Below are 18,022 nucleotides of genomic sequence, written 5' to 3'. Positions count from 1 at the left end.
ACATCATGGCTTGGCAAACAATATAGGCAACCCTTGTATTACCCAGAGTACACACTCCACCCATGTCTCATACACAAACACACTGGCTAGGCAACAACCACTATATTGTTAGTTCCCTGCCTATTGCCCACAGATAGTAACCATGGTATGATTGCAGTGGACTATAGAGGGCATGGCACCCCTGTCCCATCCCTACAATAGGCAAATCATTGCATACAGTGCTCCTTCACTATGTTCCCCACTTGGCGCCTGCAACAGCTGTAGAGCCAGCAAATGTAACCCACAAAGGACATACCATGCCTTATACACATGCTCTGTATGAACAGATGCCACTGACACCAGGGAATACCTGTATCATGCTGTCAATGTAGGTGAAAGGTCAACCTGGTGTCCACTGCCAGTTTTCACCACATGAGGCCAGGAATGGCACATCTGATGATAACAATCTGTCAACATAACATGCCCCAGCACACTTACACATGTCACAGAACATGCATGTGGGAAGTGTGCACATCCCAGACACCGTCCATGTCATGGACTATAGAACACATACATGGCAAGCATTGCACAGCACTGGCCACCCCCAATAGTAACCCAGATGACCAGATAGTGAATACAATACCCACCTGTGTGGGCCAATCCAGACACTACACCCCTGAGCCACACTGCAGACCATTGTCATGTGGCCTGATGCCATGGTATACCCTTTCCCTTTGCCTAGCCTTGTAGAACCTTCTGGCACAGTCAATCACTACATACCTGTAAAGCAATGCGCCCATGAATGTCAGTACTGGCAACCTGTGTCTGTGTGTGTGTGGAGTGTAATGATTTGGAGGCCATTCACACTCACTAAACCTACCATTGGCCTACTGAAGCATGCCTTCTGATGTCAGACACCTTGACATACACTTTTCCCATATATCATCCTGATAACCCCTGTGGTGCATGTGATACCTGCATATTACTGCATTGTGGCAAACTAGCTTGTTAGGAAGTCTAATCCTGACTCTGCCAACTGTGATAATGTGTGTGAGTCTCTGAGAGAATGTGGCTGTGTCGACCTTGACACCTGTTCATGTGGACAGGCACGTGTACTACACCTACCTTATCTCTCCTTTATCACTTTTGCAGATGTTACTCACCATCGAATATACCTTTGGACAGCTCCCCAGCATGTAAGCTCTCTGGCGCATGCAATAACTGCATAAATATGTGGTAATGATACATAGTCAGGCAGGGGGTTGAAACCCCATACTGGTAAGTGTGTAACACAAACATGCTTAGATTTTACTCTCCCACCCCCTCCCTGTCTTACTTTGTCTCTGTCTCTCCCTCACTCCCTCTCTGGTGGATGGGGAAAAGTACACCTGCTTTGCTTAGGCAGCAGCTTGTGTTTTGTAAGTGATACTCATGATCATCTGATGGCCTCTGCACGAATTGCAGTCTCCCACTAGTTGATTTGCATGTGGAACAGCTGTGGTAACATTCCCATAACCAATTACATGGAAACACACTCCTATAACTAAAAACATCATGTGGGTGTTGGCCCTTTTCATTCACTGTGAGCAGGACTTCATGTTGGTGTTTGGCAAACAGCATCACAGATGGTAGTGGGATATACCTCTAACAACATACACTGTGGAGACAGGCCAACAAACAGGAGGGGGATGTTCCAGAAATGACTAGAGAATGTAAGTGTTGCTCTTCTGCATTTGGAGTAATGTTGGTTTAACAGGGTTTGTGTGGATATGGCTGGTCTACATGATTTAATAACTGTCATGACAGTGTTATGTGTTTGAGGAATCTCCCACCTGTAGGGTTATCTGCAGACTGGCCAGTGTTTGGAGTCTTATGTTTCTTGTGTTACTCACAGATCACTTATCTTAGAACTGCAGAAGCATAGTCTGAGGATTGCAGTCCATACATGGTGACAGCCATGAGAGTTACTGACATCATATCCCTCATAGGAAATATATCACAACAAACCCTATTACAACAGTAAATGTATGACGGTATCACAGCAACATGCCAATATTGACCCAGTGTTTGTGGCTCCAGCCACAAGTCTGTCAACCTTTGTACATATGTCATGCAGTAAGCGGTGCATATGTTCTGTACACCATTATTTATTGACATCATACCTGATAACAAGCCAGTCAGATATCAGACTGCTAGACATGTCATGTATAGTAGGGGTTATTTCTGAGGAGATAACCTGGGCATTCTGTGATTGTGTGTACAGTAGTGGGGTCTGTGTACTTATGGTGATTGTCGACAGTATGTGTACTGCGAAGACGTACCTTGGCCTGTGTACAGACTGTGGTAGATGTCATTGTTCTTGGTCCTGTTCTATCTGATGTTACATACTGCTCCAGTGTATGGTACCCTATCGGCTCACATGTTTGTACGGCCAAACACACACATGTCCCATACCACAGACAGGCATTGGACCACACTGTGTCATGACCCAGTATATGTAGGGTTAGTGTGTGAGTGGCACATATGAGGATGGTGTTGATCAGACAGACTATATAGTGTAATATTAAGCTTGGGTACCATATGTGGCTGGGCTGTGTTCACATTGGTTGTGGGTATGCACTTTCACACAGGTGTCTGTTACTCTGTGCTGTGACATGCCTGTAGAGCCTGCTATATTTGCAGGTACATGTATATTCCCCCATACGAAATGTAGGCCAGTGTTGTGGCAGTCTGCCTGTAGTTTGCACTGTACTTTGTTACATGCCTAATAGCTTAGTGTAATTACCCAGTGTGATGTTATGTCCAGATATTTGCAAGATGTACTGCTGCTGGGCCACCTTAACTGTTGTATATCTCTGACAAAGCAGTGGGATGTTGTACAGATGTATGTCACTAACTACTGGGTAGTATGTGGCCATGTGACTTCTGCACCACCAGTTATTATGTGTCAGGACAGACATGAGTTTGTGAATGCATAAACTGTGTGGGCATATGTAGTCCAGTATTTACATGATATACCCATGTACATGGTTGTTAACATCCACATTGTCAGGCTTGGTCCACATTTCACACTAAGGGGATCTGTGTATACCTCTGGACAGACCAGAGTGTGCCAGACTGTCCACATATATTGGTCATATTTCTGCTGTAGTCCAGAGAGAGCTATATATGGCCATATATATGATGCATTATACAGATGTATATAAACACATATATATGAATATATATGTGTATGTACATGTAGACATATATCTATATATGTATATGTATATATCCATATCATTGTCATGTGTAAACATTACTGTTGTATATACCTTCCCAGATGTATCACACTATATGTATCTGATATGTGTATATGTAGATATAACAACATATGTGATGCAACAGTAATATCACTAACAAGTACTATACAATTGTAGAAGTCACAGCAATTGTTCAATACTATTCAATATGTGTACTGACAGATATATTGGAAAAACAACAACAGTCTTCATGGCTGTCATGGTGTAGTGGTTAACTGTTGTGACTATAGTGTACAGTGTCCTGGGTTCAAGACCTACAAGGGCTGTTTATTTTGTTGCTGGACAGAACAAGGGCTTTTGGATACAGAATAGTTAAGGCAGTTTTGAGCAGTTTAAGCACGTTTGCCTGGGTTTGCATGAAGCTAAGCGGTGCTAACGTACAGTTAAATGTATGGGCGCTTGCACCATGTAGGCTTCGCTTACCAGTGTGCAAATGTGCTTAGCTGTTATATTGCAGCAATGCTGAAACCTGCTTAGCATGGGTCAGACCTGGTAACCAGTGCTCACATCCCAGTCTGACTGATAACATAGTAGGGTAATGACATCTGTAAAAAGTGTATGTAATGCCATGTACATAACATGCGTCTATGTGCTGTCATTACAGTAGCAAGGGGTATGAGTCTCATGTCTGGGACACTTGAGTATATATGATTTGTACAATACTCTTATCCATGTGAATGTGTTACATACAAGGGTAGTATCCCAGGTTATATGCAGTCACACTGGCATGTAATGTATCATTACGTTACTACTGTTGACAGTGCTTTTCCAAGCAAGAGTAGATTGCTAATTGTAAAACTGGAAACAAACACTCCTGCATGCATAGATGGACTCTGAGTCCTCACTGTCATGTTCCTGGTGTGTGAGCTGTGCCAGATTATATATTTCCTACTGGATAATGATCTGACATGTGGAAAATAACTGTAGACTACTGTCTGTATAGCACTTGTCATTGAGGGCTGCCAACATGTAGTAATGGTGTACATATTAGTGCCAGACGTCTATCTGTCAACACATTCATCCTACTGCATGGCTAGTTGGTGAGCTGATGTCTGTCAGTCCCTGTACAGATGTGCAGATGTCAGGTATCCATCTTGGATACATACAGGCAATCTATGCTTCACTGACACTGACATGACTGCCCAGCTGTGTTATACATGGCACAGATAGGACTCAACACCCTGTATGCACCACATGCCACAGATACCTCCACTACACTACCACAGTCAACAGAACGTACTTGGGTACAGGTCTCCAAGACAGACACTAACCGTGTTATGTAATACATGTTGGATACATGTCAACTGGAGCACCTCAGTGGCCCTCTGCCGGAGGCACCCAGAAGATTGGCTGTTGCATGTCACTCTCACCTTGAGGGTCACCACAGTGGTGTCTGTAGATAGATGGGCTGTTGGCACATGGCAGGTGGCATGATACCACTGTACACACATCCCCTACACTTTCCATCTCCTCATGGACAATAGCCAGGTACACACCTATGAGCACCTGCACCAATGCACCCCAGTACTGACAAATGTATGCATTTACATTACTGAGAATATCAGTGTCTGTGTGTTAGTAGACCTATAGTTGGGAATACCCTGAGGCCCTTCACACCCACCTCACCACCTATTGCCATAGTTAGATGTGCCTGCTGCTGTACTGGACATTACACGTACCTTGTTATGCTGCTCTCTCTAAGGGATACCTGGGCCTTGCAGTACCAGCACAGCACCGTTGTTACAAATGGGTTGATAGGCATAGGATACCCACTGAGTTCTGGAAAGTGTGTGTATGTGTGCATGTGCGTATATATGTAGGGTACAGCATTCTGAGGCCACATACTTCTATTACAATATGCATTGCCACACAGTATTAGGGATAGTGATGTTGCTGCCCATAGCAGAGGCATGACAATGCATCACCCTACTATGCCTATGGTATGTGCATTAGATGCATATCTCTGTAGTAGCACTCTTGGGATGGACAAAGGGTTGTATTGCAGTCCTGGTCAATGTGTGATGGTGGGTATGTCCGAGTGTCATCATGGTTTCCAGTGCATACAATATCCACAATGGGGTGTGGGTGCTGGGTATTCCATCATTACACCATGGTACCCCCAGTACATGTCCCATATACCACTGTATGGTGACCACTGTCACCATTAACCATACAGGTAACTGATAACACTATCCAGCTCAGTTATGCATGTGCTGTGTGCAGCCTACCTGTAACACATTGGACACACTGATAAGATAGCAGTGGTAGGCCCAGGTCTCTCAGATATGTGTCTGACTGTTATGTGTTTGTCAATGTGTATATGATGGTATGTCACACTATGTATTGCCCATATATAGCCATTACACCCCCATTACCATACTGTACATGCCTGGGGATGTTCTGCATGTGACGTGTAACCTAGAACACACCTCATCCTAAAAGCTGTGTGGTGTGTGCAATTACAGCCACACACATCAGTATCACTGCATACCTAGGTGTTGGTCTAGTCCCAGTGTTGCCAAGTAAGAGTGTGCATGCATGTGGAGGGATCTACTTCAAGTTGCTGAATATACATGTTCCAGGGGGTCATTTGTCCAAGAACTGTGTGGCATATGCTAACATGTCACAGGTATCATCCTGTGGATATACATTCCATCACAACTGCTGTAAGCTGTGTAAATGGCCTCTTCTCCAATGTAAAGGTGTGCAGCGATACTGGGATTGGTATATATAGCTGGGTGTGGCTGTTATGGACACAGCCAACATCATTGCGGTTACTGTTGAGTGTATCCCCCCATGTAGCTGGCCATAATACTGTACAGTTCATGTTAACAGATTATGTATTTGTCTATCACATTATCTGTAGTTCTCCAGCACCTCTCACCCTCCAAACGGTAGGGGTGTGCCATCCATACTAGCAGACAAATGTTTACCATGTTGAGGATTGCACTACATTGGGGAAGGGGACATATACCCTGCCAGTACCATTGTCAATGACCTCAAGCTAGTGAACTGCTTATTCCACAATGTGCTGTTCTGCATAGTCTGGCTTGGTGGAATTACATAGGCTATGATGGGTTCCTTGCACAGGTACATACATAAATGTGTACAGTATTCTTTGTGTAGTGCATCAACACCTATGTCTCTGTGTGTGTTATACACAAACATGTGGTGTGTACCACCCAGTACAACTACCGTTGTCAACTGTAGAAGGGCTGCTAACAGCAGCCACCATGCACTCACTTGTATACACCAGCCCCAGACCTATTGGCTATGTGGCACAGGCAGTAACTGTTATACAGACCTGTGACGTGTTCAACTGTACCCAGGATATGGCACAGCCATGGTGTCACCACAGTGCAATACCCCTTGTGAGATATGACAGCAGATCATCTTCCTGCTGACACATGGACACCTACAACACAAATGGATAACATTATGGGGACCACAATCACTCAGTGTTACTAACAGCTATAATGTATCATGGCTGGACAGCTACACTATCTGACATGTAAGCATTAAGCATTACTGCTAACAACATGTTACACAGCAGCACATTGGTACACTGTAGTACAGTCACCGTGTGCATCAGAACCATATTACCCTGTCCTTGCATCGATGTTATGGATGACAGGGATGTGGCACAGGTATCATTATATGCACAGGGTGTGTTGTTGGTTTGCCAGAGACCTAGGGTGGGCCATATGTTTGACACCATGTGTGTGAGTGAGGGGTTTAAATTACTGATATGGCCTTGGTGATGTGGTGTGTGTAGGTATGGGGTTGCCCTAGGTGTGTTTGTATTGTGTGTGGGTATGCATGCACACAGTTCTGCCATGTGGCTGCCCTTTACAGGTGTTTGTTGGACAGCTGCAGACCATACCTGGCAGGGTGTGCAGTTCACTGTCTCCAGCCATGGACATGAAAACTGTGCCTGCCAGGAGTTCCACAGGCACATCCAGGTACAAGCCTCAATATGCTACTCCCCTGATGATGACATATGTCCGCTGGAACCAGGTCCCTCCTGGGACTGGCCAGGGCCACATGTACATGGCCTGCTGTGGTGTGGTGTGAACAGTGTCCCCCCTGCAGTGCTGGGAATGGTACTGCCAATATGGGAGAAGCTTGGTGTCCTTGCATGTCCACGTCAACCTCCAGATGGTGTTGCTGGCCAATGTCCACGTGGCCGTCACACCACTCCCACCACATACTATAGCATGGACAATCTACGGTCGAGGAGGCCCACCATCTCACCCCACCATCTATCCATGACCTATGTATAATAATGGAAGGCACCTGCAAGATCACGGATGTTGTCACTTAAAGCTGAAAAAGCAGCCCTCTGCAGCCTCAGACCCTGTCTGGACTACCGTTCCATACATGCATGCACCTCCATGACAGCCTGAAACATGCATCTGGTGGTAATAGGTGTGGCACTTCTGCCAGGGGCACGATGACCAGCGGCCCTCCCACGAGCACCACTGTACATCTGCTTATGTGGTACTCTGCCGGACATCTGGCTATGGCTGCTGTGTCCAGACACAGCAGCCATAGACACCACACTGTCCTGTGCACTGCCACCAACCACCAACTGTCCCTTTGCTATGGCCACTGGTCATGGGGTATCTATAGGCACTGTGACTGTGTGCGGGGATGGGGTGGATAACAGGGGAATGTCAAACAATGGTGCAGGTTCAGCCTCTGACAACCCCACCTGTGCCTCAACACACCTATCATCATTTTCCGTGTCTGTATGGACACCAACATCAGATTGCATGTAGGAGGGACCCTGACCCACCTTGCCACCTGTGAGAGGAAAACAAGAAATGCACTTTAAGACCTGTACATCATTGCTTAACAGTACACACACACACACACACACACACACACACACACACACACACACACACACACACACACACAAACACACCCTGACATTCCCCAATAATACCTACCTGTCCCTGAGTTTGTAGACTGTCCCAAGTTTATTCTCTTAAGTTCCCCATCCTGCATCAACACCTATGCCTCTGTGTGTGTTATTATTATCATTAATACCAATCATTAACATATCATTCTACTAATTGTCTAGACAAGTGACTACAAAACATGACCTGTTACTCCATTACCTCTTTGACTTGATTGGAGTTGGTTTTACAAGGACTCACTGTTGTCATCCAGTGTTCACCCTGGGTTTGTCCACACATTGTGAGCATGGCCCCCATATGTTAGGGGCTACTACAGTCACTCAATAATGTCACGCACTGGAGTGTCATATGTAACTATTGCTCAGTAGATCCAAGATCTGTTGCTCTATTAACTTATTATGTGGACAACAGTAATATTTGGATACACTCACTGGTGTTGTCTAGTAATTCCACAATGCATCTGTAGTGCTGCATATGTATGTATTAATTCACCTTTCTGCTGATTGCAGTTTTAACAGTATATCTGGTGTCTAGTTTCCCTCGCAATGCATGTTCCATGCTACAGACCTTATTATACTATCAGCTGTCCTGAGATTACATATCAGACAAGTATACCTGGTGTCTCATGTGTCAGTCCATGTCAATGTACTGCACGATTCCAAAGGGAAGTTGAGACGTTTGAACAACCCCACATTCACACGTGCATACATGAGCACACACATAAACACACACACACGTACACACACATATCCTACATGTATCAACCCCCCTCCACTCCACCAGATTGCACTTACATACAGAATAACCCCCACACACACACACACTTAGAGGTGAGATTGCACGTAGATATTACACACAGATCACCCATTACCCATCTGTCAACATCCATAATATATGGTAATCAACAGCATGCATTGCACTTACATACAGAATAACCCCCCCACACACACACACACACTTACAGGTGAGATTGCACGTAGATATTACACACAGACCACCCATTACCCATCTGTCAACATGCATAATATATGGTAATCAACAGCATGCAGTGGAGCTATAGTCAATCCATGCTACCAACAGTATACATGTGTGTGGTGCATGGGCTGTGTTAGTAGGTGATGCCCCTTCCCCTGGAAAACACACATTTATATCACATTATCGAAAGATGAAAATAGCGAATGCTATTTCATCGGCCTCAAAACATCTAAACATGAAAATATCGAACATTCAGAACAGCGATTTTTTCCCCATGGGAAAAATTTGCTGCTCCGAAACCCATACACACAACACAAGCACATCAAACAAACAGCAACCACACACATACACTTAAATTCCTACATCTAATGCTACCCTAAACTAAACATACACTACTATCTACCCACTTACCTTAACCCAAACCCTAACCCTAAGGTCCGTCTCTATCGTGCACTCACCTAACCTGCTCCCTAACCCTAACTCACTTAAACCGCCCCTAAACCTAATGTCTGTCACTATCACACACACGCCTAACCCACACCCTAACCCTAACTCACTTAACCCACCCCTAACCCTAACGTACAAACAATCGCACACTTACCTGAACCCAACCCGTAACTTTCCACCACAGCGCTAAGAATAGCAAAGCCACATTAACGGCCAACCAAATTCTTTCACGAGGAAAGAATTCGCTGTTCTTTAGCTTCGCTATTCTTAGTATTCTTAGTGTTCACTGAATAGTGTTCGATATCAGAACATTTGAAGTTTTAATACTTTGATGTTCTGATATAGACCTGAAAACACTGCACCCATGTACACAGTATTGCTGTGCACCTGTTCAGCACCCTGCCATGTACTGTGCACAATACCTCATAGGTGTAGACACCATTGCTGAATGTGTATTACTGTGTCAGTTATGTCTGCTCTGCTGTTCACAGCCCCTATGTGTTTGTCCAGCATACCTGGGATGATATGTGAACAGATGTCATTTGTGAATGCCTGCTGTCTGATTTACAGATGTCATCATCAGCGGTGCATGTATGGCTAATACGTTACAATTACACTGACAACTGTCAACTGTTACCATGGCTATGAGGAGTGTACACACCCTTATTGATATGACGCCCTCTTCCTTGATATGCCATGGGACCACATTACAGCATATGTTAACATTACATGAGCCTGATATGTGACATATATCCTGTACAATCAAATGCAGTGTCAAACAAATGTGTTAGTTGTGCTGATGCTGACTGAGATGCATACACTTTGTGGGTGCATATGTGTGCACGCCCTTATCATGATGGTTTATTGCACCTACTGTTATGTGTACTACAGCAGTCACTATTCCTGGCAAGGGTATACTAGCATGGGCCATCTGCATTAGCCAGTAGATGGTCTGTCTGCCCTACACATGTCCCCCAACTCTGCATGACTGCAAGGTCAACTCATGTGCACATCTCTTGGTGTTCACACACTGCTGTCACTATTATTGTGGAGTCAGGGTTATGTCTGCCACAGTTCATGACCCTTACTGTGTGCAGATACAGCCATTCATAGCATCCTTTAGTTCCCTGCTGTGGTGCACTGTTGTGTCATGATGACACCCCCTCCCCTCCTTTAGCCTTCTTGCATATGCTTGACAACTATGGCTTATACATGTGTGTCAGATTGCAGTGTCCCAAACACTGAACACCACATGTAACAGCCTAGTCCCAGCTAATGAATGGTAAACATACAGGTGTACACTGGCACCGGCATGGTACAGATGGGGATGGTGGGCTTGAGTTGGGGTGAGGTGTTGGTTGTGAGGCACATGTATCATATATGATACTGTCTGTAGGTGTCCAATGTGGTCTTGGTACACCAGTACACATTGCAACGCATGCCTTTTGGGGACCTCTTCTGTTATGCATACGCTACCGGTAGAGAGGCTTGGCTGATGTTTCCAGTGGTACAACTGTCAACTCTGATTACCCTAACCCAAGGGCCACATGTTTGCAGAGTCCAGGCAATTGCTGACACGGGTACTGCACAGCCAGTACTTGTTAGACATTCCTGCAACCCCCTCAGTGTTGTGGCATGTTACTAGGCAGTCTGCATGACCAGTTTGCTACATGTGACATCATCTGTCTTGGATGGCCATCTGTTTATTTTTTACATTAGTCTTGTCCCATACACCCTCACCACATACATGACTATCTGTACTGTTTGCCATGGTATATGCAATGGTGAGGTATGGCTACATGTCCAACTCATGCATGCTATCTGTTGGATATGGGGCCCACGCCATGACATGTAAGATGTATGCAAGTCACGGCTGCCTCTGCTGCAGGTAAGTGTGCACATTTGATGGCCAAATGTCTTGGATAGCTGACCAATTCTTGGTGTGACATTGGGGACGTGTACTTGCTGGAACATTCCTTTCCATGACAAATGCATGCAGTCAGTACCTCAACAGCTGTTTCCACTATAGTTTATATGGAGTGTGTGCACACATATGCTTCCAGTGTTTGTGAAGGTATGTATTTCCCCATATTTGCTGTCCTAACATATGATTCCATATTACACACTCATTGCTCATGTTAGGACCACATTGCAGGTTGTAAGGGTTGTGGACTGCAGTATTGTTATATGCTGTAGTGTAGATCTGTGACAGTTGCCATTGTAATACTGGTATATACACTGTTGTAGCACTGTATAAGGGTGATGTTTCACACATGTCCCTACTGTAGGCCATTTGCCCCACCATTATGTTCATCTTTGTGCACACATTTTGCAATGACAGGATGTTAGTTATATTGCAGGAGTCTGACATACCATTCAGATACACCATCATGATGACCACTGTGATGCAGTGCAGTTAACAGCAACAATACATGAACATGTACAGCATGCATTATGGGTAGGTGTGTTAAATGTGTACATAGAATATACCATAGCCATAACATGACTGGTGTATTGGCAAGCCTAAACAAAAAAACATACTCACCAGCTACAGGCTGCTGCTTTGGAGGTATACCAGAGGGACCTACATAAGTGTGTGAGAGATGTGTTGTCAGTAGCCACAGCTGTGGCATTGGTACAGGGTGGGTGCAGCATTACAGTACATCAACAGTACATGCCTACTATACTACAGCCTATGCACATCTTTTTATTATTACTACACAGCAACAGACAATATATATGTCATCACACATATGCATGATCTAACTGTACAGATGCAGATGGATATGCAACAGTGGTCTACTGGTGTGCCCTGTGGCCTTACCTGCACCCTCCTCTGCTATTGTGTGGGTAGCTCCCACCTCCAATATGCTATCTGCCAGGTGTTGTGTGTGCAGGCAGGCAGGTGCCCCAAGGCTGGCAAGGAGTTTCTCAACATGTGTCAGGGGAGATGGATGGCATGACCCCCCCCCTGTTGCGAGATGATCCCCCTGACTGCAGCAGCATGCCGACGGGCATTGTGAAGTAGATCAGTACAATGATGCAGGGCCTGTTCATAACTGCGGTTATGCAGGCCGACATAATTTACCCTGAGGACAAGATTGTTCCACAGGGTGATCCGGTCCTGCTGCTCATGGGCTGTTCTGCCAAATAACACCTGGTAGTGCTGCACCAGGTGTGTGATGATGACCTCATTCTCGTCCGCTGTATAAACAGGAAGCCTCTCATGGGACATCTTGCCTGAACAACATAAAGATGGAAACAGGACTGAGCAACTCACACAGCAAGGTTATCATAGTTCTTAATACACATCTCTGTCTCCCCCCACCATATCTGCAACAACAATCTGATCACACAATTCAATAGGTATGTCTACAGAATACCTACCATTGGGACATATATCGTATTGTACCACACTTTGTGCTATGTGTTTGTAGCCATGTTCCCTGTGGAGACACTATAATTGCTGGCCTGTTACAGACAATGTCACCTCTATGCCATTGTAAGGGCCACTATGGTTCGATATATGCACGTGGTCTGTTTGCTATGTGATTGCTGCACATCTGTTGTTTTGTGTTATATGGGATATCTATGCATGCTGTTGGACATGATCTGGGAATGTGTGGAATATTACTACCCACATATGTTCTATAATAGTGACACAATAGCATGTTTAGGGAACAGTTGCCAACAGAACCACCTCTCCCACCTCATCCAGCCATGTTACCAGGCCACATCACATGTGGGACCCACCCTTGGGCCTCCTCATCTACTTGTCCTGCACTACCTTCAGGTGGAACCACCTCAGGGGATTGTGCCCCCCCCCAGAGCACATAGAGACATGATCCTGTCACCCGAGGTCAGGTCCTGGGTCTGGTGCATAGGGAGCTCCACAGAGACTGGGGGATGTGCTACAGCACCTTGAGGCCCTCACTACACACTCACAGGGTCCACATACTCCTCCTACTCAGCCCCCAGCCCAGGCACCTTCAGGGCCATGAAGCTGATGTTGTGACTGATCATGGGTGGGGGCCTTGTTCCCATTGTTTCCATATGGGGGCTCATGGGGCTTCCACATTGCAGATGACACTCCCCATCCAGGGTATTTAACACCACATGTGTCATATACCACCCCTGTAGGCTGTCTTCTCTAGTTTCCACTCCAACTCACCTCCACAAATATACCTGCTATCCTTCCCCAAATTCTCATTCCCACCTTCACAAACAAGGGCAATGTGTTTCCAACATGGGGTTCACATGTGACATAACTGTCCATGTTGCACACACTTACTGCTATATATATATATATATATATATATATATATATATATATATATATATATATATATATATACACATATGTGTGTACTGATATGTGTTATGTTCCCTCACACAGGCCAACACTAAGGGACTCTGGTTAACAAAGTTTGCAGGTGACTGCAAACTGGGAACCATTACTGAATCCCCAAATGATGTGGATATTCTACAAAAAGGCCTTACAGAAACAGATGCCTGGTGCCAGAGCCATGGGCTCAAGCTTAATGCCAAGAAATGTATAGTTATCCCCTTTGGAAAAAAACATGTACCCATGAATTACCACATAGGTGGCAGGATGCTAAACATCGAAAGTGTGATGAGAGACTTAGGGACACAGGTGGACAGTGGTCTCACTTTCGATAACCACATCACCACAACAGTCAGGAAATCCTTCTATGTGGCACACCTCATCACTAAGGGCTTTTCATCCAGAAAAAAGGAGGTCATTGCCCCACTGTACTCATCCCTCATTAGACCCATTATAGAGTATAATGCCCTGCTTGGTATGTACCTCATAAGACATCTGCAACAGCTGGAAAGGCCACAGAAATACCTCACTAAAAGAATCACAAGCCTAAAGCAGATGCCATATGCTGACCGTCTAAAAAAACTCCAGCTATACTCTGTGGCATATCATCTACTCAGAGGCGATCTCTGCTTAACATACAAGGCCATGTCAAACCCTGAGCTGTTGGACATGCTCTACTTAAAGAAATCCCAATCCCTCAGAGCCACACGCTCCAGGGATCTAAACCTTGTCATCACAATGAACAAAACATCCTGGAAGGATAGGTTTCTGACCCAGAGACTCCCCATACTCTGGAATAGACTGCCCATACATATCAAGCAGAGCGCCTCATTGGCCCTCTTCAAAAGGAACCTTGATGATTGGATGGGAGATAGGAAATTCACCCCGGGGATCATGTCAGTCACCCTGCTAGACAGGGGCCCGAAGAAGTAAATATTGTGGGAAGAAATATCCAGGGAATTGGGAATTGTTATGGCTAGGCTTGCATAGGCCCTAGGGCCGATAGCCTAGTACCAACCTATGAACCTATGAACCTATGAACACATAGCATGCAGCACTGTGATGCAAAACTAGGGGACAGGTATTTATATACATATGTGTGTGGGTGTTTGTATATATGTAGACACACACACACACACACACACACACACACACACACACACGCACACACATATATATATATGTGTGTGTGTGTGTGTGTGTGTGTGTGTGTGTATGTGTGTGTGTGTGTGTGTGAGTTTAGATATATGTTATGAGTTGTATATATATATATATATATATATATATATATATATATATATATATATATATATATACCAAGATATATATGGGGTGCATTCAGACATCAGGTCCATACTCTCTAACTCTCCTTCCTGCACAGCTGCACTGTTCTGCCTTGCTACAACACAGACAGGTGCCACATGTGGACACAGTCTAACATTAGGAGGGTATATTTAAGGACAGATTGCAGGTAAGCCTATTACACACCTATGGCATTTTTGCATGCTGCATTACACATTAACTTGACTGTCCTGCAAATGGTTGGCTCTGGAACCCACTTGTCCATCATACTGGCATTACTTCCACCACTAGCTATTGGCCACACTAATATGCATGTTTTGCATTACACAACATACACTATGATGGCTTACATCTTGTCAGTCAGTGCTGATCTGCACAGTTGATGGCTATGGCCCACTGCCCACAGGGACAGACACTATTTTCTATAGCAGTTGTTCAGCTGGGCATCATTACAACAACAACACCTGATGGCACATATAAATTATTCCACATCATCTATCCCATTATTATGGACCAAGTACTACATTCAATTACATGCATATATACTTCACATACCTGTTGTGGGAATGTCTGTTCTGGATAGTTTGCTGGATGGATTTTTTTTTGTTGTGTTTTTTTTTTTTGCTTTGGCTTTCACTGTCTCTCTCTCTCTTTCTCTCTATCTCGGTCTCTCTCCAGTAAATGGATTGAGCTGCTTTGAATAGATTGCAGCATGGATTTTGTAGGTGATGCACATGATCAGGTGATGGCCTCTGCACCAATCAGTGTCTTCCACTTGCTATCTGCATGCAGCATGCTGTGTAGTACTTCCAATTACCACTGTAATGGCAACTCACTACTATAAATCCCTACATGATGTGAGCATGTTCCCTTGACCTTTCCTGTATGGAGGACATCCTTCCTGGTGTGGGCAGCAGTGTTACAGACAGCAAGTAGCAATATGTCTTACAAGAGGACTTGCAGGCTCAGGCCAGCTACATATTTGTATAAGGTTCCAGAACTACAGACAGTGTGAGTAGTGTTGTTATGTGCATTGTATAGCACCAGTGTTACAGGGTTTGTGTGTACATACTGGTTTAACATAGAATGCAGTCTGTCTGCATAGCTCTCAACAGTGGGCCTATCCACATGATGGCCAGAGGTGTGCCTGTTATGCTTTGTCTGTCCACCACACAGGTCTTGTGTCAGATATATCACTTCCATTGTGTGGGCTGAGTGCTATCAGTACATGGCTACATCCATTTGTGTTTCTGACTTCACATTCCTGACTAATGGTATGTTGCAGACTCTCCTGTAACACCAGAAACTTACTCAGTGTATGACAACACTATTTCACATATGAGCCAGTGTTCCGGCCTCTGTCCTCCACATACATACCAGGCTTTGTCCATATGACATGCTGTCAGGGGTTGTTATTTAGTGGCCTGTGATTATGTTGTGCTGCCATTCCTGCCATCATTCCAGTGCTGTTGTGGTCCCCACACATATTGTGGGGTAGGGTCCAAATATATGTGGGTTTCAGCTGCACAAAACATGTGTGCCCTTCTGCAGTCCAGAGGTCAGTGTATGTAACAGTGTTATATGCCCCTGTAAGTCAGTCTATGGGGCAGGAGTATGCACCATATATAACCTAGGCTGTTACAACATGTGAGGGATATCAGTAGTGAGCCACCTTTAGGTATATGGCTGTACATTACCATATATTTCATCTTGGGAACACTGGTGGCCTAGTGCTTACTGCCATACAGACTGTTCTGTTTGTCAGTGTGATTGTGATGTTTTCAGTTATGCATTGTTATGTAACAGATACATCCCATTGTGCCAACTTAAGTCTTTTCCCCCTATGGATTGAGTACAGAGTGTAATTAGAGGCTGCTGGACTATACATCTACATTACTTATTGTTGACTGATTATCCTCTGGCCCAGTCTATCTTTACTGTTGTACTTCTTGAAGGCCTTTGCCTGGGCAGCGACATATGTTATGCTTTCGGATTACTGTATATAATGATCTGCTTGAGAGTTGCATTAATCAGTTAGTATGTATTTCAATCACCTAACAGCTATATGACATGGCATATACAACTGTAATAGTACACAGATAAACATTTCCTATGTATGTAAACCTGTGTGTGGTGTCATATCCTTTGACTTCTCTGTGGGTATATGTTTCAGGCAACAATTGTCTTTTGTATGAGTGACTCATACACTGCCCATTTGAAAAGGTGGCAACTGCAGGAATACTGGCTGTTCAATATGCTGTGCACCCTCTAAATATGTATCTTCCTATACATATCTATGTGTGTGTATGTGTAGTTACACACACACACACACACACACACATATAAACCTCAGCACAAATATGAATAGGACATGCTGGAGGGACAGATTCATAACTCAGAGGCTTCCCACACTCTGGAACAGGATCCCAGTCCATGTTAGGCAGAGCCCCTCACTGACTCTCTTCAAGAGAAATCTTGACGAGTGGATGGGAGATCGTAGGTTTACCCCGGGGGTCATCTCTGTGTCACTACTAGACAGAGGCACAGTAAACTAAATCTTTACTTTTGTACCATTACATGGGGTGGCGAAAGCCACATACACTATGGCTAGGCTTATAAATGCCCTAGGGCAGATAGCCTAGTACTAAACTATGAAACTATGAAACTATATATGTGTGTGTGTGTGTATGTATATATATATATATATATATATATATATATATATATATATATATATATGTATGGTT

Source organism: Protopterus annectens, chromosome 11.part0 (genome assembly GCF_019279795.1).
Source record: "Protopterus annectens isolate FY-2018-M chromosome 11.part0, PAN1.0, whole genome shotgun sequence".
Lineage (NCBI taxonomy): Eukaryota > Metazoa > Chordata > Ceratodontiformes > Protopteridae > Protopterus > Protopterus annectens.
Note: the sequence above shows the minus strand (reverse complement) of the source record.